We start from the raw sequence: 25662 nt of genomic DNA, 5'->3' as shown, positions 1-25662 counted from the left end.
ATAACTGGATAAGGCATAGGGAGACACCCTGCAGCTCTTTCTGCTTTAACTTACACTCAAAATCTATTCTGTGGCTTTAAGTATATTCTTTAAAAAACTGCATGCATATATATATATATATATATATATATATATATATATATATATATTTGCTCTTAATTAAGTTTATACAATTTTTTTGCTCTTAATTAAGTTTATACAAGGACTGCTCTCTTTTATCTCTATCATACAGGGATTTGGATAATAGGTATTTCCAAAGAATTATTTCTCAGAATGTTTTTAGCAACATCATGATTTTAATATTGTTATGGTTAGAGGATTTTCTCCTCGCCCACCTCAGTTCATCTAGCTTTCTCATGATATGCTTACTGAAGCATCAGTGTAGTGCTAGCTACTCATCACAATGGAGAGAAATGGGTAGAAAGTAGGCCCACGTTGGGCACCTTTCAGAGAGATTTAGTCATTGAAGAACTTGGTTATAAAGGTCTGCAGCTTGGACATTAGACCAGAGCAGGAGCCCTGCGGTAAAGAATATGTTTCATTCTGACAGCCCCACTCTTGGCATTTGTTTCTTGGAGTAGGTGACTACCTACCTCCAGGTATTTTTTGATTGAAGAAGCAAGGGAACCCTGATGTACATTCATTCCATCCTAAGAGTCCCAAAGGTCTTAATCCATTCCTCCATCAACTCTATAGCCTGCAGTTAAAAGTCTCATCAAAATATCAACTAAATCAAGTGCAGGTGAGATCTGTAGTATGATTCATCTTGAGGCAAAATTCTTCTCCAGCAGTGAATTTATGAAACAAGTTCATGCATCCGAAATATAATGGTGGGACAAGCATAGGATAGATGATCCCATTCTAAAAGGGAGACATGGGAAAGAAGAATGGGGTGATGGGTCCCTAAAAAGTCTGAAAACTAGCAAGGCAAAATCCATTAGATCTTAAGTCTGGAGATGATTATATCCACAGGGCAGCAGTAACACCCCCAGGGAAGCTCCAAAGGGCTTTGGAGGGAAGCCCTACCCCTACTGCTCTCACAGTGGCCCCACCCCTGAGGCACTGGGCAGTTGCAGCCTGGTCCACAGGCCTATGGTGAAGGGTACTTCTGATTATCTCTGAATCACCTGCAGAGTCACTCATCCCCTGCTTGCTTCCTGGACTCAAATCCTAGGCTTTGTAGAAAGAGCACTGTATATTGGATGCTGATTCAGAGTATATACAGCGTTTCGAAGAACCTTACCCCAGCCCTGCAAGGTACTGGCACCTAGTTGGCACTGAAACTTCAAAAGGCCATTCCTTTTTTCAAAAGGCCATTCCTCAGGATGTCAAGGGGCATGGTAAGGCCAGCAAATTCCATGGATGTGCTTAAAAACCTGAAACCCAGTCTTTACCAGAGCAAGATGACCTGCTAATACTCTGTGGCCGCCAGAAGAAATTGAAATCCCCTGTAGAAGATAATATTGTACTGAGCCTCTGCTACTTTTCATACATGGTACATAATCTGTATAATGAGGATAGTCTACTTACCAAATTGCACTGCTGTGAGCACTAAACGTATGGGTCTGGAATACATGAGTTAGTAGTAGAGTCTGAGAAGTGGGGAGAACATCTTCATCTGTAGAGCTGTTTGTTTGGTAGGCATAATTACGATTATTGTGAAAAAGCTTACTTAATTCTTGGGGCCAGAAGATCTCCATCCTAGTTATTACACTAAGTAGTTGGATGACATTGGATTCCCTCTGAGCCTTAATTTTCTCATCTATAAAATTTCAACAGCCTGCCTCATAGGGCTGTCATAGAGACCACAATAAAATAGAATCCAAGGGAGTGTTTTGTAAACCCTAAATTACAATGTGGGTATAAGATGTCATCTACAACTCCCCACTATATTCATGGCACAGAGAGAATAGGAATAAACTTAGTGAATGGTCATGAATGTAATTTGGCACTGCGTAATATAATAATTCTCTAGGAAATCTTACCAGAATTTAATGAAATATAATAAAACTCCTGATTTTCATAATTTTGCACTATATTATTATTTTAAGGAACTCTTTCATGTTTTGGGGGAGATCTTGAGGTTCTTAAAATGGATGAAATACTTTCCCATACCTTGTCTTCTCACCTTAAAAAACATGGATGATCATTGCTCTTTCTTTGCTTTGGCGTGAGAGTGGGAATCTAGACAGATTGTGAAAAAGCTTTGTTAGTATTAAGGAGATGAGGAAGGAAAACAAAAATATCAACAACAATATTTGGGTTCTTACTATATGTCAGGCATTGCTCTAACAACCTTACATGGACTCATTTAATCCTCACGACCCTTTTATTCTTGTTTTTACAAAATGAGAAAAGTGAGGCACAGCGAGGTTGAGTTGCCCAAATGGTCCTGTGTTAGAGGTGGTGGAGCTAGTATTTAATGGCACATCAATGAACTGAAAGAATCTGTGATCCTAGAAACAGGATTACTTGAGGTTGATTAAATATAAACATAAACCAGGTTATGTTAGAAAAGCATAGAATAGCTCATTGAAGTGAAGACTAAGAAAGTAGATAGAGTTTAAGAAGAGGAACCATGAAATTGGTCAATATGTCTGATTCTCTTTCTCTTTTTCTCATTTCCTTTATGTCCACTTTTGGTGGGTTTGCATCCTTCTTCCTTTTCCCTGGCAAGCCAGCTTTTTCAGCTTTTGAATCTATTTAAGCATATGCCTGGCTCACAACCATTTACCATTTACCATTCCAGTTACTCTAAGAGGTTGACTTGTGGCTATAATCCCAATTTTAAATATCTGAGAGAGAATCGATTAGTCCAGCTTCATGCCTTCTCATTGTCACTTGCCCTGAAGGGTGGGTTGGGGATGGAATATCAAATATAAATAGCTTTCCTGGAAATCTAATCAAGTATGGGGGCAGGGATTAGTCCAAGAGAAGGGAGTACTAGTTCATTGGCTGGCCAGTTCATAATATATACATTTAGTAGTCATTTAATGGCAGATATTTTATTTTTAAAGTAATTGACTTATTGTGTAGCATTATATGAATTTTATTTTATGTTTTAAAGATTTTATTTATTCAAGAGAGAGAGCATGTGTGTGTGTGCATGAGTGAAAGTGAGGGAAAGGGATAAGCAGACTCTGTGCTGAGTGTGGAGCCTGACCCAGGACTCAATTTCACAACCCTGAGATCATGACCTGAGCTGAAACCAAGAGTCCAGCACTTAACTGACTGAGCCACTCAGGCACACCCAGCATTCTATTAAATTTAATAAATGTAAAGAGTGTAAAGTTTTTTCTGGTGAGATAAACACGACACCAGGCAAAGTGGGTGGAAGGCAAGATTTATTAAAAACACTCTCTGTCGAAGTTTCAGGGCTCAGGAGAAGGGGAGCCAGGAAAGTTGCACCGGGAGGAGGTGGGCACCCTCGGGCCCCTTGCGAGGTTCCGCGACTGGAAAGCGGAGTGGCGGAAGTCACGCCCAAGGCAGGGAGGAGGGGACTTTTAAGGGGCCTCGAGGGGAGTTCAGGGGTCTTTTGGCAAGTTTCCCTTATTCGGATATTTCGCCTCCTCGTCGGGGTCCCATTGGTCCACTGGGGCCCAGGGCGGGAGGGTTTTTAGATTCCTGCTTGGGTTTTTGTTCTCCTGTCTGAGCTCAGGTTTTGTGGTGGGAACTTTTGCCATCTTAAGTAGCCCTTTCTGCCAGCCCAACAAAGAGTTGGATAGGCACTGTCATAAACAGAATACGGAGTAACCCAAAAAACTTTCTCATGCTATCTCTTCGTCATCACAGCCCCCACCTCAATCCCCAGAAACCACTGACTTGTTCTTCATCATTATAATTACAATAAAGACTTTCTTGAGTGATTCCTGGATCCCCAACACTGTGTCCCTGTGAGGTCCTTGTCCAAGATGAAGCTGAAATTTTCTTCATAGTTGGGGCGTTGACATATATGAGTATACTCATGCATGTGTTCCCCAAATATTGGTTCATGAAGTGCAGTTCTGATCTAAAAATCCCCCCCCCCCTTTAGCATGACTCAAACATAGGGCTGGCAGTATTACTGGTGTCTGAGTGCTTAGGACTTACTTTATTAAACCACTACTTACTGCAGGCCAATTAGGTGCTTGATAATGTCTGTTATTTATACTTCTTCTGCAGGAAAAAAACGTGTTTTCTAATGGAGAAAATCAGTGTAAATAATAGGCAAATATCCCTGCCCTTCCGTAGCTTGCATTACAGAGGAATCACAGTCCAATATAGAAGTAATACATAACAAGCATCAAGTCCTTTATGTCACACAGAAGCTCAAGTTCCCACATGGCCAGTCTTTCACTCATGGGTGGCTTCTTGGGTTCTGTTCCCCATGGGCTCAGCTGGAGGCATCGTGTTCAGTCCTTCTAAATCTCAAGTGGGTCCTCCGTACCTCATTGAGTTCGTTGGCTTATGATAAAGAAAACTGGTCCCAAACGTGGTTTGAGACAGAACTTTTTTCATGATGTAATTCACAGCCTCCAATTAAGAAGGAAATTAAGATTTGTGATAAAATGCTTAAGCATTTTTACATTAAACTTTAATGAGATAAGACTTCTTCTGGGAAACAACCGACCCACCTCCTTAGCGGACTGTCAGTCAAGGGTCTAATGATCTGAACCAGATGCTCTCCATACATGTATCCAGCCTAACTGTGATTACCTCACATTCCTCTTCCTCGACATGGTCCCTTCCAAGGTCAAGCAAGGTCTCTTGTTCCACCATGAATTTGGAATAAAATGTTGATCTGCAATTAAATTATCTAATAGGCTATTTTAAACTTTAAAAAATCTGCTTGTCCTCAGAGCCTTCTGTCAAAAATAAATGTGGTGTGTACTCTAGTCATGGAAGATGTCACTGAGGAAGGCTGAGTGGAGGGCAGATAGAATTTCTGTGCATTGTTTCTTACAACTACCAGTGAATCCATACTTGTCTCAAAATAATTTTTTTTTTAAGATTTTATTCATTTATTTGACAGACAGAGATCACAAGTAGGCAGAGAGGCAGGCAGAGAGAGAGAGGCGGAAGCAGGCTCCCTGCTGAGCAGAGAGCCCGATGCGGGGCTCGATCCCAGGACCCTGAGATCATGACCTGAGCCAAAGGCAGAGGCTTTAACCCACTGAGCCACCCAGGCGCCACTCAAAATAAATTTTAAGTTAGGAAAAGAAGAACATGTGCATCTTCGCTTTCTCTGCTCTTCCTCTTCCCTTTGTTCTTGCTTCTATGGCATTTTTCTTAGCTGTCCAGAGAGGAGTCACTTCCACTTTCCATTAGGGCCTCTCCTCCCGTCAGTCCTCCTGCTCTTTCCCATCTCTGTGGTATTTCTCACATAGGAGAGCTGTGTCATATACTTAGGCTTGTGTGATCTCATCATTGAGCGTTATGGCCATAAAGATGAAAGTTGTGCTTTATACTTCTTTGTGTTTTCCACATAGGAGATGCTCATGAAATGTTTGTTGGGGTAAATTTTAAAATACCTGACTACCCTGATATCTGTACCCCTAAGCTATTACCTAAGGAAGGGGAATGTACCTCAAAGCTATTACCAAAGGAAGGGGAATGAGGTTGGCCTGGAGAATCCCTTGGTTGCTTTTAGATGAGGAGGGTGGATCAGCACTCCTCAATCTTGACTATTATATTGGATCTACCTGGGTGGCTTTAAGAAATAACAGTGCCCGTACCCCATCCCCAGCAATTTTCACTTACTTAACCTAAGGCGGGGCATGGCATCACTATTTTTTTTTTTTAAGATTTTATTTATTTGAGAGAGATCACAAGCAGGGGGAGCAGCAGGCAGGAGAGTGAGAAGCAGACTCCCCGCTGAGCAGGGAGCCTGACTTAGGCCTTGATCCCAGGACCTCAGGATCATGACCTAAGCCAAACGCAGATGCTTAACCAACTGAGTCACCCGGGTGCCTGGCATCTCTATTTTTAAAAGAGCCCTGGTTTGTCTTTAGTTACAAACCAAGAGATCGAAAGATCTCTGATGTTCCTATTAGTTTTCATACTCTAGGATTTTGTTACTTGCCCTATCCAGCTATTCCAGTCACTTAGAAATTTAAAAAGGTCATACCCTGAATATTTAAATATATCATAATTTCTGTTCAAAAACCAGCATTCTATTAAACAGAATCCATCATTGGGTGATGACATCATGGTAGGATGGATGTGCTACGTGAATGAACGAGGGTAAGTAAAGGGAATGATTTCAGTGGAACAAAAACTCCCTGGTTTGGTCTGTAGTGTGGCTGGGTTTGAGAACCCCTGGTACAGAGCAGTCCTTTCTTAAGTCTCTTTTTTTCACCAGTACGCTTAAGGGAGAAAACACACTTCCTGCCACGAAAAGTAACTGACTGTGGCAAAGATTTTCATCTAGAAGTGGGGATGGGAAATGGCTAAGAAAGGGGTGTGTAGTTTGGAACGATTCCCTGTGGCTTTGAATGCCTTCTTAAGAAGGCACACTTAGTTCCCCACCCACCTGCCATGCTACTGTTGGAGTTGCTCGAACATTTCCTCACTGCACAAGGATGGCTTTTCTCTGTTCTTTAGAGGGACGTCAAGGTATAGTGCTTAGAAACACAGACTCTGAGGTTGGGGCGTGGGATTGAATCCTGTCTCTACCACTTGGCAGTTGAGCCAACTGCTGCAGTGCAGTCCGCCTCAGTTTCTTTATGTGTAAAATAGGACAGCAATAGAACCTATCACATAGGATTATTATCAGCATTAAGTTATTCACGGAAAGTATTTAGACTGTGGTGGGTAAGCGCACAGTAGGGGTAAGCTGTTACTTCCACCTCCCCCTCTTCGTTATTGCTATTATTTTCCCAGACATCATGCTAAGTGCTATGATGTAGCGGTGATTCAGGCTGACTCACTCTTGCTCTCGCGGAGTTCCCGGGGAAAAGCAGGTGTTGAAAACAGCACACAGCATTGTCCCGCATCAATATCCACCGACCTCGGTACCAACAGATGGAATCAAAAGCTGAGCTCTCAAAGTGCCGTCTTAAGCAGCCCAGTTGTTACCATCGCAGTGGCTGTGATTAAAGCGTTCTGCGTGAGATAAGTTGGATAGGTCTGCAGGATTTCTCTGCCCCTCACCAGAAAAGAGCAGAAGAGGAGGCTGGTTCACACTTTCAGCCCTCCCCACTACAGGTTTGGCTGGCGTGCCCAGATCCCTGACCGGGTGCCCAGCTGGGGACTTTGTTGGCATGGCTATTCTCTGTCATTAACCCAGTGTGACTTACTGTGCCATTAAACCACTGCACTTCGTCCCCAGCAAAGTACCTTGGAATGCTGGAGCGTGATGAGTTGGCATATAAATTGAAGTTGTTGTTTCTTTGTCATCAGGCAAAGGGCGGAGGGAGCATTTGGAACGCCGTGAAATAGACATCCAGCGGGTTTCATTCTTCATAAGCATGGCACAGTGTTAAATTTTTCAGAGCACTGTGCCTCTGTGTAGTCTACTTGGGTTTTTCTGTCTGAATTTATTGAGAGTATAGAATCACAGAAGGTGATTAACATAAATTTCAACCTCCGTTTCTGCCTTTTGTTGCCTCATAAGTTGTATGAAAACTTTTTTTAAATACCCACTCAGACGAGCTGGCTTTGAGTCCTGCTGGGGCCACTCCCTTGGACGGCCCTGAGTCTTTGTCCTCTGTTTTCACATTTATAAAACAAGTATGCTGATAGCATCTATTTCACAGGGTTGTTATAAGACTCAGTGAATTAATAAATATAAATATGTGTGTTTTGAATAGTTGCTGGCACATTGAGGCATTCAGTAACGGTGAGCTATTACTGTTATTTTATTACAAATGTGATGATTAGCTAGATCATTATAATTACTTTTGGAGAAAAGGGACTAATAAAGCAACTAATATTTATTGAGCTAAGTACTTACTGTGAGTGCCTTACATGCACAGTGCTTCTCTCAGGTTCACTTCTGGGAGAAAGAAAGAGAAACTCAGAGGGGTATAGTAATACTTGAGAGTCAGAACCACCCAAAAGTAGGGACAAAATGAGACTGTCAGCTGACACATAGCTGACCTCACAGATCCATGATGTTGCCTTTTTGCCGCAGTGCTCAGCATCAGAACACAGTTCTAGGGGCTCTCAGTGCATTGGCTCCAGCCTCTGGGTCTGCCATGGGGAGAAGCCACACTCCCCACTTATGGCGGTTGAGACCTTAAAAACAGTTGAGAACACTTTAAGCACACTGTGCACGTCCACATTTATTTTTCCAGGATTACGACAACCATGTCTGATAGTATCACACTCAGAGTGTGTATTACGCTGATTTTAATTGTCTCACTAAATGAGGCTCAGAGTGGGGAGTTGTGGAGCCAATTATTGGAAATTTCCTCAGTGTTAAAGTTTCTTTCTAAAATGAAAATTTTCTCCTCGCCATGTATCAGAGAGATTCATCTGTCTGTTCTATATCCAGTCAATTTCCAAGTATTGTTGGGTTTTTGTCCGAAATACTTCTTGACCGGACACTCCGTCTTGCAGTGTCCAACTCATTCTTCACACGTAAGACGGAATGACCTTTCAAAAATGCTTACTACTGTCACTCCTCCTGCCTAAGGTTGTTCAATGGCTCCCCCTTTCTCTCGGAGTAGAGCCAAATTCTCACAATGGCCTTGCACACATGTTCCAGCGTTCCACTGTGTTCCCAGCAAGGAGCACAGCACGTGCGAAGGGCTGTTGCAGTCTTCTTAGAGCCTTGATGTGCCTTTCCCCTAACTCTCTGAGCTACAATCACACTGTTTTTCCTTGTTGGTTCTGCTTTGAAGCTCTGGCCTACGCCATATTGTCTAGAACACCTTTCCACTTGGCCACCCTACTTCTTAACTAGTTCTCATCCATTAGTGGTAGCTCAGATGTTCCCGCCTCAAGCAAACATTCTCTGACCACCCCATTAGGGAGAGTTCATTAATATTCATATGCAAAGTACCTGTAGTTCGCCTTTGAAATTAAATAATTAAATAATTAATTAAATTAATTAAATTAAACAGTGCCTTGTTTGGCCTCTCCCACCAGTACAGCAACCGAGCAAAGATAGGACATTCTGTCTTTCTTATTCTCTACTCCGTAAATTACCATCCCCTTGCAGAGTAGGTGTCGGATAAATATTGATTGAGTAAAGAAACTTAAGAGGCAGACTGAAATTTTTCTCTCCTAAAAGAGGCTGTGGTTTTATTGATGCGCTCTCCTCTCTTAAAGCAGGATTCCACCTGTGTCTTCTTTTTAAATTGGCTTAATCCCATTGCCAGATATATTTTGGGGGGAAATCCCACTAGAGTGTGCTGTACAGCTAGGTCACTCAGTGTGGCCATCCTTACCTGGGTCTAGAGAATGGAGTTATGTCCCATGACCTCTTCAGCTGAGTCAGTACTTCAGCCCACCTTCTCCGGTATGATTATCCTGCTTGAATATGTACATGACCCACCTCTAACAAATTGCTTTAATAATGGCTGTGTGCAGCAGAATGCACCTGTAAAGGAGGCATTTTTTCCTAAGCTAGGATAATGGAATCGGCCAATGCCATGAAAGGAAGTGCTAGGATTAAGGCAGTATTGGCTGTCCTTTCTTCGTAGAGTTTGCTTTTGTTAAATCTTTTACTCTTTTTAGGTGATAAAAGTCATTTTTCTTGCATCCCATTTCTTGAGCCATCTGGCAGTAGTCTTGGCCTCCAAAATACACAGGCGCAATGAGCTCCTTCATCCCCCGGTACATCCCTTTCTCTCCCCATTGCTGCCGCCACACTTGGGTGCCCCAGCCGCTCAGAGCAGATTCATCAATGACTGTAAGTAGGGGCACTAATGTCCACATCATTCACTCCACTGTGATGGCTGAAAAACGCCTTTAGCTTGAGAGTCATCATTCTTGGTGGATGCTTGGTGGAATTAACTCATGATTCCTTGTCATTTCTGGCCAAATTTCAGAAGAGAGGTTTTTAAGTATTCCAGTGGGATAACAACAGAGATCAAGAAAGTTTAATGATGGTCTCTCCCGACACTTGTAAAACTCAGGAGTAAGAAAAGAGAAGCAGAAAGGAAAAAAAAAATAGCAACCAGAATTTAAAAAAAAAAAGGATCTATATGCCAATAACCGGTGATTTTTTCTGGAGTTGAAATCCATGATTTTAAGAGTTGTGACACATGGATGTTCTGACACAGCCATTCTTTCAAGGACAGCATCAGGGGCAGGTAATGCCACCTTTTTCAGTCTGGGTCACATCTGGCAAAGCACTTCAGCTGGGACACCTGGGCTTTGGGAATGGATTGTGAATATGCCTTCTCAGAGTGAGACAGGGATGTCTGATATTCATTGTTTTCTGCTAAGGTTATGAAGTAGCAGTAATAACATAATGTTTATTGAGTGCTTATTAGGCACCAGGACCTGTGTGCATTTTGTGTTTTCCCATTCAGTCCTCCAAAAGCCTATGAATAGGTTTTATTATTAATCCCATTATACAGAAGAAGAGTCTGAAGCTCAGAGGGCTCAGTAACTTTCCCATGAGCACATTCTAGTGAGCGGTAGAGGCAAGGTTTTGATCCATGTTTGAGAAGTTCCAAATCTAGGCTGTTAAGCACTGCTATGTGCCTTTACTTTATAAAGTTGGCAAATAATAAATCAAGGTCATTTAGTCAGGGGATCCCCTTCTGACCTCCCTAACCCCCTCTTTCTAAATAAATCTTCAGGTGGGAAATGAAAGAGCTTCCTTTACCAGAGTAATTTCCTATTTTCTGTCAGCTAAAATATTTTAACCAGAGGGATAGATTTTAGTCCTCGGAGCTGAAAACTTCTGCATTTCCTGGTGAACGTAAAATCATAAGCTGAGGGCAGCTCTCTCTCTCTAGAGTTCAAGATTGGAGTTCAGTGATGTACAAAGGTGTAAAAGTAAACGGCCTCCCTTGTGGAACTGATTATTTGAAGAAATTTCTTTTTTTTTTTCCCCCTTGCTGAACACTGTTGGATATTATGCAAAACTTTCTAGAAGAGCCTCCTAATAAAATACACTGGCTGTTCCCACCTAATGGGATTCTTTTAAAAAACACTATGGTGATGAGTCTTCATGGCCTCAGACCCTCTGAGAACAAGCTCAGCGTTAGCAAAACCAGGGAAAGAAGGGAGCCTGGACTGTTCCATATTAAATTAACCACTGGAGGGGCTGCACATGGAGTTTAAGTAAAGTGCATTGCCAGACATAAAGCTAAATAATTCATAGATGTGTGCCCCAAATGAAAATCCGTTTTTGAAATTTGAGCCTCCTTCATGGAATGGAAAGGGTAAAACATGATGGTATTTTTAAAAAGTGTTTGTTATGCCTTTTATCACTAAACCATTTATTTAAAATAAAGCTCTTAGGGGTTGCATTGGGAGATACTACCCTCTTCTATGAGTAGCAATACCTGACCCCTTATCTGCACTCACATCAGTGCAAGTGGCGGACAACCAACTCTGAACTGGCTGATTGCTGAGGAGAGTTTATTGGATCACAAACCTGAACAGTTGAGGACTTGGGCAGACTTCTGTATGGTGTGTTCCTGGGTTGAAGTGATATAATCAGAACCAATCTCTCTCCATCTCTTGTCTTTGTGTTGAACCCAAGTCCAACAGAAAAGAAAAGTGTGTGAGCTTATGGGGGACTTTTCATTCATGGGAATGCAGCTCATTGATTCTGATTGTGCTATAGGCTAAGCCCAGACCAGTTGTGATGGATGGATGGATGTGAGGGCCAGATTTGTACTGCGTGCCCACCCCCGGAACTGGAGCTCCCCGAAGGCTATGGACTGAGATCAGAAGAGGGAGTGTATCCCTTGGAAGAACTGGGGTACTGTTTCCAGAAGAGAGAATAGCTACTAGGTGGTGAAATCAATGAAACAACAACAAAGGCAAAATTAGAACCAACGGGGTAAGAGAGGGTCCTGCTTTATAATTAAAATGAAGTTTGGATCTGAAGAGACCATCCACAGATTCAGGCTTTCACAAGCAGTGTTTTGAGGACGTAGATAGGAAATCCTAAAGAATTCACATGCAAAAAATGTGTTAGAACTAATAAATATGATCAGTAAGGATGCATGGTATAAGAAGAATGTACAAAAAATCGATTGTTTTTATATACACTAGCAGTGAAAAATCCAAAAAGAAATTAAGAAAATTCCATGTACAAAAGCATCCAAAAGAATAAAATACTTAGGAATAGATTTAAGAAGTAAAAACTTAGTCACTGAAAACTTAAAAAAAAATCATTGGAAGAATTTGAAGATCTAAATAAATCGAAATAGGGGCATCTGGGTGGCTCAGTGGGTTAAGCCTCTGCCTTCGAGGCTCAGGTCATGATCCCAGGGTCTTGGGATTGAGCCCTACATCAGGCTCTCTGCTCCATGGGGAGCCTGCTTCCTCCACCACTTCTGCCTGCCTCTCTGCCTACTTGTGATCTCTGTCTGTCAAATAAATAAATAAAATCTTAAAAAAAATAAATAGAAATAAACCTCATGTTCATGAATTGGAACATTTAAAATTGAAATTAAGATTTAATATCATAATACATCGATATTCCCCAAATTGATGAAAAAACTCAGTGCCATTTCTATCAAAATCCCAGCTGCCTCTTTTGTATAATTTGACAGGCTGCTCTGAAAATTCATATGGAAATAATAGGGACCCAGAATACCCCAAGAGTTCTTGGCAAAAACAAAACAAAACAGAACAAAAAATGGAAAAAGAAAGAAAAGAAAAAAGAACAAAGGTGGAAAACTCAGGTTTCCCTATTGCTAACTTAAACTACAAAGCTATCTTAATCAAGACAGTGTGATATTGGCATAAAGGTACACATATAGATCAATGGAAGATAACTGAAAGTCTAGAAATAAATCTTTAAATTTTCTTCAAAGTCCTCAAGACAATTAAATTGAGGAAAGAATAGTCTTTTCAACAAATGATACTGGGGCAACTAGATATCCTCATACTAAAAAAGGAAATTGAATCCCTACTTACACTGTATACAAAATTGGCTGAAAAAAGTTAATAGACCTAAGAGCTAATGCTATAAAACTCCTAGAATGAAATATAGAAATAGAATCTCATGACCTTGTATAAGATAACAATTTCTTGGATATGACACCAAAAGCACTAACAACTAAAGAAAAAGTAGACTTAATAAAAAATAAGAATTTTTGTGCTTCAAAGGACACTGACAAGAAAGTGAAAAGAAAACTCACAGAATAGGATAATATGTTTGCATATATAGTATATCTGACTTGTATTGAAAAGTTATGAAAGACTCTCACAAATCAATAATAAGACAAATATGCCAATTTGAAAGTGGGCAAAAAAAAAATTGAATAGAGACTTCTCCAAGGAAGATACACAAATGGTAATTAAGCTCATGAAAAGATGCTCGAGATCATAAATCATTAGGGAAATGCAAATCAAACCTATAATGAGATACCACTCATACCTGCTGGGATTATTTTAATAAAAAAGACACACAGTAAGATGTGGGGAAATTGGGACCCTCATACATTGCTGATGGGAATGTAAAATGGTGCATCATCATGGAAAGCAGTTTGGCAGTTCCTTAAAGATAAATATAGATTTATTGTATAACCCAGAAATTCCACTCCTAGGTATGTACCTACAAAAGTTGAAAAATATGTCCATCCAAAACTTATACAAAACCTTATCCATGGATTGCATGGCACATGATTTATGACAGCAAAAATGTGGGCACAACCCAAATGTCCATCCACTGTTGAATGAACAGACAAAATGTGGCATAGCTATACAATGGAATAATATGCAGTTATAAAAAGGAATGAAGTACTGAATTATCTTACAACATAGATGAATCTTGAAAACATTATGCTAAGTGAAATAGTCAGACCCAAAAGGCACATACTGTGTGATTCCATTTATATGAAATTTCCAGAGTAGAAAGTTCATAGACAGAAAATATGTCAGTGGTAGCCAGAGGCTGGGTAGGGAGAATAAGTGTTTATTAATAGGAATAGAATTTCTTTTGAGAGTGATGCAAATATTCTGGAATTAGATATTGGAAATGGTTGTATAATTCTATAAATACACTAAAACCTGTTGAAGCATATACTTTAAAAGGGTGACTTATATGGTATGTGAAGTATACCTCAATAAAACCATTATTTTTTTTTAAAAAGTGTGTTTTGAGAATCTGATGAGTTCAATCTAATGCTGATTAAGTTCAAAGGAGTTTTGCACACACAGCTTGGGGTCAAGTCCCAACCCCATCTCCAAATCTCATTTACATCATTTATAAAGTGGAGAGTGGGGGGAAATAGTATTGATAGAGCGTTTGGGAGGATTAAATGAGATAATATACATACAGTTCCTGAAACATAACAAGTAAACAAAAATGGAATCCAATAATAAATTTTGAAAGCAATCAGATAAAGGAAGACTAACCATTTTAATTTTATTTTATTTTAATTTTTTTTTCGAGCGTACCAGGTCTGTAGTCTCACCATTTTTAGAAATGATATTTGGAGAAGAGCTGTGTTTCTAGGGATACATGGCTCTTGGCCTTAAATATGTTATAGGTAATGGGAGCCAAGGGCAGCTATATTCTCCTCCTGACCCCCAGGTCCCGTTACTCTGTGTTTGTCTGCACCAAAGGTATAGTAGGCTCTACAAGATAGAAGGACAGATTTCCCAAGCAATCTTAGGACCCCTAGTCACTGGCTCAGGGGCTAAGGCGAAGAAATGAATCCATAGCTATCGGTCAGCTTCCCTACCCTTTTTTCTCAGTGGTCTCCTTCACTGTGCATCAGAGAGTGCTTCCTGGCATTGCTCATGGGGAAGAAATCAAAACTTTGATGTCCCCTGTCCCTATACGCCACTCAACTTGGACATGGGACTGTGGACTCTACAGAGGTGAGAAAGTTCAGGCCAAGAGTGTATGGTCAAGAAAGGAAAAGAAAGTCTAGCTGGGTCTGGAAGATGCCGCCCGAAGGCAATATCTTTAAACCAAAGTTTACTTTGCATTTGCTGCAGTATCGTATGGATTCTAAAAATCACCACGGATTTAATGACAGCTTTTGGAAGGAGGATACGGGGTGGAAAAAGAAATACTCTTAAATTGTAGACAATTTGATTTTATTCATCCAAAAGAGCTTAAATTTGTCTTTAAAATTTGATTCCTTTTTCTTTGAAAACCACAATCCATTTGGAGTCCAGCCTCTTCCTATTCTGAATCCCAAGGCTCTCCCAAATGACTTTGGAGCGCAGACATTCCCGCAGAGTCATCTTGATGTGCTGCTCTTTATCATGACTCACGCTACTTGACCTCTTTCATGTTCTTAGGATTGATAATATAATTCTGAGTTAAACTGAAGAATATTGGTTTCTCGTCTACAGTTTCTATTCAGTGAAACTTGTGATCCTTTAATTGAATTAGATGCTGAAGAAGTTAAAAGGCTTCTCTGAAGTCACCGCAAGCTTTATGATAGATGGATAGACAGCTCCCGACTTGTCCTTCATGGCCCATTAATCAACTAACACCAATCTCTCCTGACTTTGATAATTCCATGATTTATTATGCTAAGATATTTGGCGAAGTTAGCATGTGCTCAGCAATGGCTAGATAAAGCTTACTCATCTTTTTAGCAAGTTGTTTTTGGCTTCTCTCGTGGTCTTTTGACCATTTTGCTACTCAAGGTGTAAACATTCTTATTTTTAGGAGAATCTTCCTTTGTGCATCCAGTGGGAAGTACTGTCTTGATGATAGAAGAAGCCAAAGGAACCTGATTAGACCCTCTTTCCCACTTTTTGGCACCTGGAGTATAGTTAATCATTCAGCCTTGGTCAACCAGAGGTTCAGGCCCATGACCTTGAATCTTGAGGGTCTAGTAATGAAAACACCAAGGGTCCAGTGGCAGTGGCAGCACTGAGAGTCCAGGGGCTCCTGCCCTGAGCATCCAGTGGTGGCCGTATCAGTGACAGCATCCTCAGAAGAATGTTTCTGCGTAACATGTGGCTGTGGAACATCTCTGGGCTTTGCATATTTTCTCAGTCTTAACCGACTGAGCCACCCAGGTACCCCGGCATATTTAATTATTTTTATTCATTCTTCTTTTTAAAGAAGTATATTCTTCTTTTTAAAGTTAAGATCAAACTACCTTTGGCCTGTAGGAGTTCCTTCTAGAGAACTGCTTGAATCCTTTTGACCCAGTGGTCTTGCTAACTCTCTTGCCTTCTGGGACAATCTCATGTTCTGGGCCCACTCTTTATATTTTCTGACCAGATGGGGAATTGACCGCATATCCAAAGAGTCCTCCTTCCTTTTAGTGGGAAATGGTATTTAGAAACCACAGTCTGGGCTGTGTCATTCTTTCTAGGCCATGTTATTCTTTTTAGGCCTTTTTTGTACATAGAGCTGGGAAAATACATCATGTGTTCCTCCCGCTATCTCCAACAAGCCTTTAAGGTCAGAGGGCTTACCCAAGTTTTCTGATTCTGTACTTGGATATTGCTTCCCCATAACAAAAATCCTCAGCCCCAGTTACAGCAACATAAATACTGACTTGCTTTATCCTACAACACTCTTACAACAGTCCCAGAATAACAAAATCAATATTACAACTAAAAATATGATTTCTGAAAACAACTTGCAATTTCTTTGCCATTGTCTTTAACCTTAAGCTATATCCCAGTGGGGACATGCAGGCAAATCACTGTATTTTGAAATGGTTTAACATAATTCTTCGCTGTGAAGCCACCAGTCTGATACACAGTTGAGTTCACTTATTTCTTCTTGTTTTAGATTTTGTGGGATCGCTTCTTGCAAATTTTATTTAATTCATTATAAATTTTGCTAAACTATTGTTTTATAAATATTAAGATTTAAAAAACATATACTTGCTTAAAAGTAAAATATCTGGAACAGATTGCACTCAGAGACGTCTAGTTTCCATGCCTCTCCCCTCCACGTCATGTTTTTTACCACTTGCATTAGGTAACTGTTTTTGTTGTGTATTCTTTCATTGTTTTTCTTCTATGTAAGCAAGTAAATATCTATTCATATCTGTTCTTTTCATAGGCTAAAAAGTAGCATTCCATAATCATCCTTTTGCACCTTACTTTTTTTTTTTTTTTTAGTAGGCTCTTCACCCAGCACAGAGCCCAGTGGAGGGGCCTCAACTCAGAACCCTGAGATCAAGACTTTGAGCTGAGATCAAGAGTCTGATGTTTAGCATTTAGGCGCCCCTGAACCTTACTTTTTTACTTATGAATGCATCCTAGAGAACACACCTTATCACTATGTAGAAATGTAGGAAATTCTCATCCTTTGTTGTAGTTATATTCAATAAAGTTGCCATCAACACTGAACCAGAAAATCCTGAATCCTTCCTCTTAGGGGAAATACATGGTTAGATTCCTTTGAGCCTCTTGTCATAAATTATTTTTGTCAGCCAATCAGCACATAAACTTATTTTATGTGTGTTTCTGTTTAAAGGTCCCTTATTTAATATATGTTCTTAATTCACTAACATGAGACTCAGACACTAACTCGTGCCCAAACAAAGCTTATCTAACAAAACATACATATTTCTCTGCCAGGAAAATCACAGCTTTCTTTTGCTTAGGAACTCTTAATCGTACTTTGGCATTATGCTTGAGTGTGTTTTACTTATTTATTTATTTTTTTAAAAAAGATTTTATTTATTTACCTGACAGACAGAGATCACAAGTAGGCAGAGAGGCAGGCAGAGAGAGAGAGAGGAGGAAGCAGTCTCCCCACTGAGCAGAGAGCCCAATGCGGGACTCGATCCTAGGACCTTGGGATCATGACCTGAGCTGAAGGCAGAGGCTTTAACCCACTGAGCCACCCAGGCGCCCCTTGGGTGTGTTTTAAACAGTTAAAATAATCAAGCAGACAAAAGTGTGAAAAATATGGCACTAAATACTGTGTAAAGAACACAAGTTTATAGTATGAGAACAGAAAGTAGAAGGCAGAGAGTTTGACTCTCTTGTTTGACCGTAACCAGGAATGTACATATCAGACAACTCAAGTGTTTTGTTCTTCTATGCATGTGTGTGTCTGGGAATGACTGTGAAAAGGGCTATCAGTATTGTAGCTAGTGGTTTAATTGGCAAATACAGAATTGCAAAATAAATAAATAAATAAATAAATAAATAAATAAAATGAGCAGCAGCTGCTTTCCTCATCCCTTTTTTACAGTTGTGTAGTACTCCATCAAGAGCATGTACTATTGTTATTTTAATTGTTCCCCTGTTTATGGCATTTGGGCAATTTCTAGTCTTTTCCATTATAACGAATACCACAGAGAATAGGCTTAGGCATTTGTGCACTCAAATTTTTGACCCCTTCTCCTTGGAATGGAGTCCTTGAAGTGGGATTGCTAGTCAAAGGATAAGTGGGTAGATAGATTTTGTAAGCATTGGCAATTTCCTCTCCTTGATGGTTGTAGCATTCTGTAATCCACTAGAATAGATGAAAGTATCTCTTTCCTGCAGCCTCACCAAAGGAATATGTTGTCTGTTTTTTAATTTGCCAATCGATGTGGTTATTTCAAATGTAGTTTTAATTTGCATCTCTTTTATTCTCAATATCTTTGCATATTGCTATGGGGCACTTGTATTTCTTCTTCTCGAGTTTTTGGTTTACCTGTCTCGTGGGAGGAAATTGATATTCTCAGTGACATTGCACATCTTTGCATATTGCTACGGGCCCTTGTATCTCTTTTTCTGTAATTTTGGGCTTACCTATCTTGTGGGAGGAAGCTTCTTCTTGGCAGGGAAGATAGTAAGTCAAGTAAGATATTGTCAAAGTGGATTTTCCTAACTAGGGGGCAGAGGGATGAAAAACACAAGTAGTGGTCAGTATTCCTGAGACCAAGCAGGTGGCAGTGTTCACGTAGGAAACGTGGTCCTACCCATGAGGCCAGTTTGGTATCCTTGGAAGGTATAGGGCTCTGAGCCAATGATGTGGAGCTTAAAACATATTTACAGTCACAAGACAAAAAGTATGCGAATGGAGGCTAGGATTGAGAAACCAGGTCTAAGAAAAAGAGAGAAAGTGGAAGCATTGCTGTGAATCAGTTCAGGGTGGTAGAGAAAGGAGATAAAGGAATTGTACAGGGAAGAGCACCGGCTCAGAAAGCGTGCTACGGTGAGACTCCTTTCCTCTCCTCACATAGCTGTATGATCTTGCCCAAGTTCATCATCGTCCTGAGCCTCATTTTTCTCATAAATAGCAGATGTGACCTCCTAGAGTTTATGTGAAGATTAAATGAGATTTTTGCCTAAAGGACGTTGCACCATGCCTGGCATAGACTAAGTAATCTGCCAGTGACGCTGGTACTACGAAGTAGAGGAAATGCTCTCCCTTCATCAGGACAGGCCGAAGAATTGAGGGGGGCAAGAAGTGAGAGGAGGGACCTAGCTAGATCCACCCACGAAGAGCAGGGGTTGCAATGAGGTGAGAGAGGACTCCCACCCCGTGGACTGTTCTACAAGAAACAGAAGAGAGGGGCGCCTGGGTGGCTCAGTTGGTTGGACGACTGCCTTCGGCTCAGGTCATGATCCTGGAGTCTCGGGATCGAGTCCCGCATCGGGCTCCCAGCTCCACGGGGAGTCCGCTTCTCTCTCTGACCTTCTCCTCGCTCATGCTCTCTCTCACTGTCTCTCTCTCAAATAAATAAATAAAATATTAAAAAAAAAAAAAGAAATAGAAAACTCCTTCTCTTCCTTTGTAGAAAAAGAGCTTTAAGTGGCTTCTTTAAAGGGAACACTTAGCATTTTTCTATAATGTCGGTGTTGTATTTGAGGTCTTTGCCACCAGATCCAGGCACACTACTCTTTTCAAGCATACTCTGATTTAGCTGTGGTTCAGTTAGTCCTTCCCCATTTCAGTCCACGTTTTTGGGTGGTGATGAGATCTCACTCCCACTTCCCTAAATACAAGTCAACGGAACCCAGTCGAAGTTGTTCATACTTAGATCTATTTATTTGCCACGGTGATTAGTTCAATGGCTAGATATGTGACCTAGACAGAGCCAGTAGAGCATAATGAGCTTTTTGTTGGGCCTCCAGGGAAAGATATTCTTGCTTTTTCCACAAGGAAATTGAAGCCAAAGGGATGTAATTCTGAAAACATTGCAGTTGTCTCTGATCATAATGGAAGAACTTTTTTACAAGGGGGGAGGGGAGAAAAGAAATGAAGCCACCATAAGGTGGGTCAAGTTGTAATTTAAAGAAAGAGAAATTAGGTTTTGTGGTAGCCTTTTAACTCCTGATCAAGCCACTCCTGCAGCTGGTCCAGCTCCTGAAATGTTCAGTTAATGCAAGTAGATAAATTCCCTTTGTGCTTTAGGTGTGTGGAAAGAGGTCTGTGTGACACCAAATGAATATTAACTGACAGAGTGACCACTGGTTGTTGCCCCCCTTCCTAGTTCATTTGATTTTTAAACGCAGAGCACCTCCCATGTGCCAGGCCACTGCTTATCTCACTCGAAATTCAAAGCATCTTCCAGGTTCCAGGGAAATAGGTGCTTAATCTCCAGACACCGAAAGCCTGGGAAACAAGCACAGGATGACTCTTGTGTACTAAATTTTTATCCAATCAATTCTAGTTTGAGAGGCAGCAGGTGTAGCATTTCATTACAGTCACTCCAAACTCTGAGCTCTTGTTCCCATCTCTGCTCTGGCCCCTGCCTGCTGGCATTGACGTGGCCTGTTGAGAGACTATTATTAAGATAGAATTTGTATAGATTATTTTCAAGCTAACAAAAGAATTTCCTTGTTATTTATTCACAGGGCCTAGCGTGCAATATAAATTTAGCCAATTTGAAGAGCCTGGTTTGCTGATCTTGTTAGAGAGAGCCAAAGGCTATTGTCTGCTGTTCACACCAAGATAGAGCCCCTGCTGGAAATCTCATTTCTAATTGCAGAAGGGTCAGTTTAGAATGCAGAGAGACCCCAGCTTCCCAAGCTTATAAAGCATAAAGAAGCATGTGTTCTGAATCCCTGGAGAGCTTGTAACTTCCGGGATGCAATAAAACTGAATGCTCCCTTGACCCACCCCCTGCAAAGAACCCTCTGGAATCCCTTGCCTAAGGCATATGGCAGACATGAAATTGGGAACTGGCCAGGAGATGTCCCAGAACTGACCTAAGATGAAGCACTGAAAATATGCATGAGACCAGGGGCTCCTTTAGCTCAGGAATCTGGCTCGAGCTCCTGTCTCATGGGAATGTGTGGTTTGTGAGCATGATAATCTCAGAATGTCTGAACTGTTTTTTTAATCATCCCAGAAATCCCAAAGTTACTAACCTATTTGAAAAATTCTATCTACGCTTATACTAACGAGTCGACATTTATATTCTTAATGTTTATTAAAAATAGCTAGTATATATTAAAAAGTATGAAGAAGAAATAATCATACTAAGGAGAAATAGTTATCATTTACTTTGATATGTCCATGAGAAGTACTTGCCATGGAGGAAGCCCGGTTTTGGTGTGAGTTATAGTTGTTGATGTTGCGTACAAAAGATGGCAGAGGGATACCTGGATGGCACAGTCGGCTGAGCATCTGACTCTTGGTATCTACCCAGGTCATGATCTCAGGCTCACGAGATCAAGCCCCACATTTGGCTCCCTGCTGACTGGGCAGTCTGCTTGAGGTTCTGTCTCCCTCTCCCTTTGCCCTTCCCCCTACTTGTGGGCACATGCGCACTCTCTCTTTAGAATAAATAAATCTTAACATAAAGCAAAAACAGTGGAAACTGTTTCATAGAGTTTTATTTATGGCTTTGTTCCTCTTCACAATGGATGTGTTTCCATGCCTTGAAAAACATTTCCATTGTTTTCAGTAGCCATATAATAATTACCCATTACATGAATATATTATAATTTATTTACCTCAATCCCCTATTGGTGGATATTTAAGGTCTCTCTCACTCCCTCTGTCTTGCCTTGTCTCATTTTCTCTCTTAGTTTCTCTGAGTGTGCTCTTATAAAGATTACTATGCTGAGCACTTTTTATAGGGAAAAAACAACAACAACAGCCTGTCTTTTTATGGCCCCCAAGGATAAATGCCTAGAAGTAATTACCTCCAGGTCAAGGAGCATGATCATTATAAGACATCTAATGTATTGCTAAGTTGCCCTCCAGGAGCCTTTCAGTGTTTTTTATACCCACTATTTATGTATGTTACTTCAGGAATAACAATAACCAATTGCAGTCATGAAAGTGAAACGTTACATATATACACAAACAAATCCATTTATATGTATACACATCTCTAATTGTGTATGTATCTGTCTATTTCTATGTTTAAGTGTATGTATGAGTGTAAAAGCACACTCATGGTCAGTGGAAGTTATTAAAATTCTTGACTTTGCTCTTCTCTAGCTCTGTGGCTCAGAAAAGTCATTTGAACTGTGTTGTCTCATCTGTAAACTGGGAAGAAATGATGTCTTACAAGGTTGTTAAGAAGATTAAGTGAAATAATGTACACAGATGTCCTTTGTCACCTCTTGGCCTTGTTCTAAATATCTTAATTCTTTCTTGGGATATAGAAACCAAAAGCAGATATAGGATGTCTTAAGTATTATTTATGAGAATTCATGGCTGTAGACCACCTACTTCCTTGTTAGAAAACTATGATTTCCTCATCTCTTCTGTCAGGATACATAGAAGACCCATCCAATTTAAATTGTTATGTTCATTTTAGAAATAAACTTCTACATAGATCGTGAAATAGCAGGGCGAGGGAGATTAAAATCTTACCATTTGACACCAGATGTCATTCTAGAGAAGTAAGAAGCCTATTACATGCAGGGAAACTTTTCAGAAGGCTTATTTCCTTAGAGTATGGGGGAAAGGGAGAGGGTGGGCTGAAATACAAAAAAAGCCCCGTGCCCCAGATTTGAGGTGATGCTAGAACAGATAAACAAGCAAATAAAAACAACCCCAGTCCATCTGAGCAGAGAAAAGGGTGCTTAGGGAAAGTATAAGCTTTGGGAGTGTTGGGAGTTTCAGGAAAGACAGGATGTGAGGTCAGAGTTCAAGTTAATTTCATCTAGATCTCTAGAGAAGGCAGAATAATTCTAGATCATTTCTATTACTCTAGAAAATGAAGCCACTGTGAATTGGAAACCTAGAGACTTAATTATAAATATCCATTGTCTCGGTACACCTGGGTGGCTCAGTGGGTTAAAGCCTCTGCCTTCGGCTCGGGTCATGATCTCAGGGTCTTGGGATTGAGCCCCGTGTTGGGCTCTCTGCTCAGCGGGGGGCCTGTTTCCCCCTCTCTCTGTGCCTGCCTCTCTGCCTACTTGTGATCTCTGTCTGTCAAATAAATAAATAAAATTAGAAAAAAAAAGGTTGATCATTTGTTAAAAAAAAAATATATATATCCATTGTCTCTATTTTTCCTTGTGCCACCCATGTACAGATTCTCTCGCAGAAGGGAACCCCCAACACACCTCCCAGTTAAACACTGCTGATTGAACTCATCCCTTTATCTCCATTCCTCCCTGTGAACTCCCACCTAAATGACATTGAAGGGATAAATGGTATAAATAGAGTGAGAAGTTAAAATAAGAGAGAAGACAATCATGGATAAGGTATGTCAACCAAGTTTTGAGTAATGGAATGGGGACCAGTGAATGGTAACTGAAGTAACAACATGAAGAAAACAAAAATCTTATTTATTTATTTATTTATTTATTCACGAGAGAAAGAGAGAGAGAGTGGCAGAGGGAGAAGCAGACTCCCTGCTGAGCAGGAAGCCCGATGCAGGGCTTGATCCCAGGACCCCGGGATCATGACCCAAGCCAAAGGCAGATGCTTAACCACCTGAGCCACCCAGGTGCCCAAGAAAACCAAAATCTAAGGGTTTTTTTTGTTTTGTTTTGTTTTTTTAAGATTTTATTTATTTACTTGTGAGAGAGACAGTGAGAGAGAGCATGAACGAGGAGAAGGTCAGAGAGAGAAGCAGACTCCCCATGGAGCTGGGAGTCCGATGCGGGACTTGATCCCGGGACTCCAGGATCATGACCTGAGCCGAAGGCAGTTGTCCAACCAACTGAGCCACCCAGGCATCCCAAAATCTAAGGTCTTGTCAAGGTTGGAGAAACATAAATAAAAATCAAGGTGATCTGGGTCACAACCACAGAAAGTTTCAGGAATTGGAGGTATCACCTACCTCAGAAAGCATGAACAAAGGATCTACTGATATCAGGAGAGTTGGTTCATTGACCCCCAGATTCCCAGCTCCATCCTGGGAAGTTAGGCAGGGAATGGGAGGGGAAAGTTCAGAAAAACTGAGATGGCTCCTTATTCAGAAATATTAAGCACAGAGAGTGGTGGGCATGCTCCTGGAATGTTGACAGCCTGGATTTTTCCTCTGGACACAAAATTAAAAGAATCTTCTTGAAAGAAACAGAAATAACCCCTAAAAAGAGAACTACAGATACTAACATTTAGGTTTATTGCAGGAGGAGAATTTGGTCCATGATAGTGAAATTCTTTCTTGAATTTCAGCTGATGAACTCTGTCCACAGATCCTCCAGTCAGCATGTGAGTGTGACTATGTGTGTGTGTTTGTTTGTGTTTACTTCATTCAAATATTAGTACATTACCAAGTACAATTAGCCATCTGAGAAAAGTGTTCATGAACAAAAAACTAAAACATACAAACAGTAAAAAGGAGGTTGAGAAAAACAGAGACAACACAGGAAGCAGAAGAAAACTTCAAATACATGATAATTATGACTCTCCGAGTATTTAGAGAAAATATTTCATTGCTGCAACAAGAGAAGGAGGCTCTAAAGGGTGAGCTCTGAGAGCACAAGGAACAACTCTTAGGAATTAAAAATATGAAAGATAAGACAGACTTTCAAAAGCTTAATTGAAAGAGAAAGTTCAGGAAATTTCCAAGATGGTAGAAAGCACAGTCAAAGAGATGTAAATTAGGGAAGATTTCAGGAAAGTAGAGGAACGGTTCAGAAGTTGTATATATAACTACCAGAAATTGCAGAGAGAGGAAACAGAAAATGTCAGAGAGAAGCTTATCAAAGGATGAATGCTGTAACTTTTCCCAGAAGTAAAAGGTATGAAGCTCCAGGCTATAGAGATTTACTGAGTACCCAGTAAAATAAATTTTCAAACTCATTATAAAGCACATCATTTTTAAGTCACAGAATGCTGAGGATGCAGAGATCATCCTAAAAACTTCAAGGGAATAATAACAGGTCATATGAAAAGGATTAAGAATAAGGAATCGACCCTGGACTTCTCAGCAGAAGTACTAGAAGCTAGAAGACAATAGATCCCTGCTCTCAAAACTATAACCTAAAATTCAACTCCCACTCAAATTATTACTCATGAGTGAAGAGATAATGAAAACTATTTTTATAGTACAGAATTGTCAGATCATTATGTTGTACACTTGAAACTGGTGTAACACTGTATGTCAGCTATACCTCAAAATAAATTTTTAAAAATTTACCCAAGAAGGCTTTTGGACCATGTGCCTTTGTTTAAAAAAAAAATAAAAAAAAGACAGGGGTGGGGAGCCAAGAGGAAGGAAAATATGGAAACATGGAAATGGGATTCAGCAG

This window comes from Mustela nigripes, chromosome 11 (genome assembly GCF_022355385.1).
Source record: "Mustela nigripes isolate SB6536 chromosome 11, MUSNIG.SB6536, whole genome shotgun sequence".
Lineage (NCBI taxonomy): Eukaryota > Metazoa > Chordata > Mammalia > Carnivora > Mustelidae > Mustela > Mustela nigripes.
The sequence above is the reverse complement of the archived record's forward strand: the minus strand, read 5'-3'. Positions refer to the sequence as shown.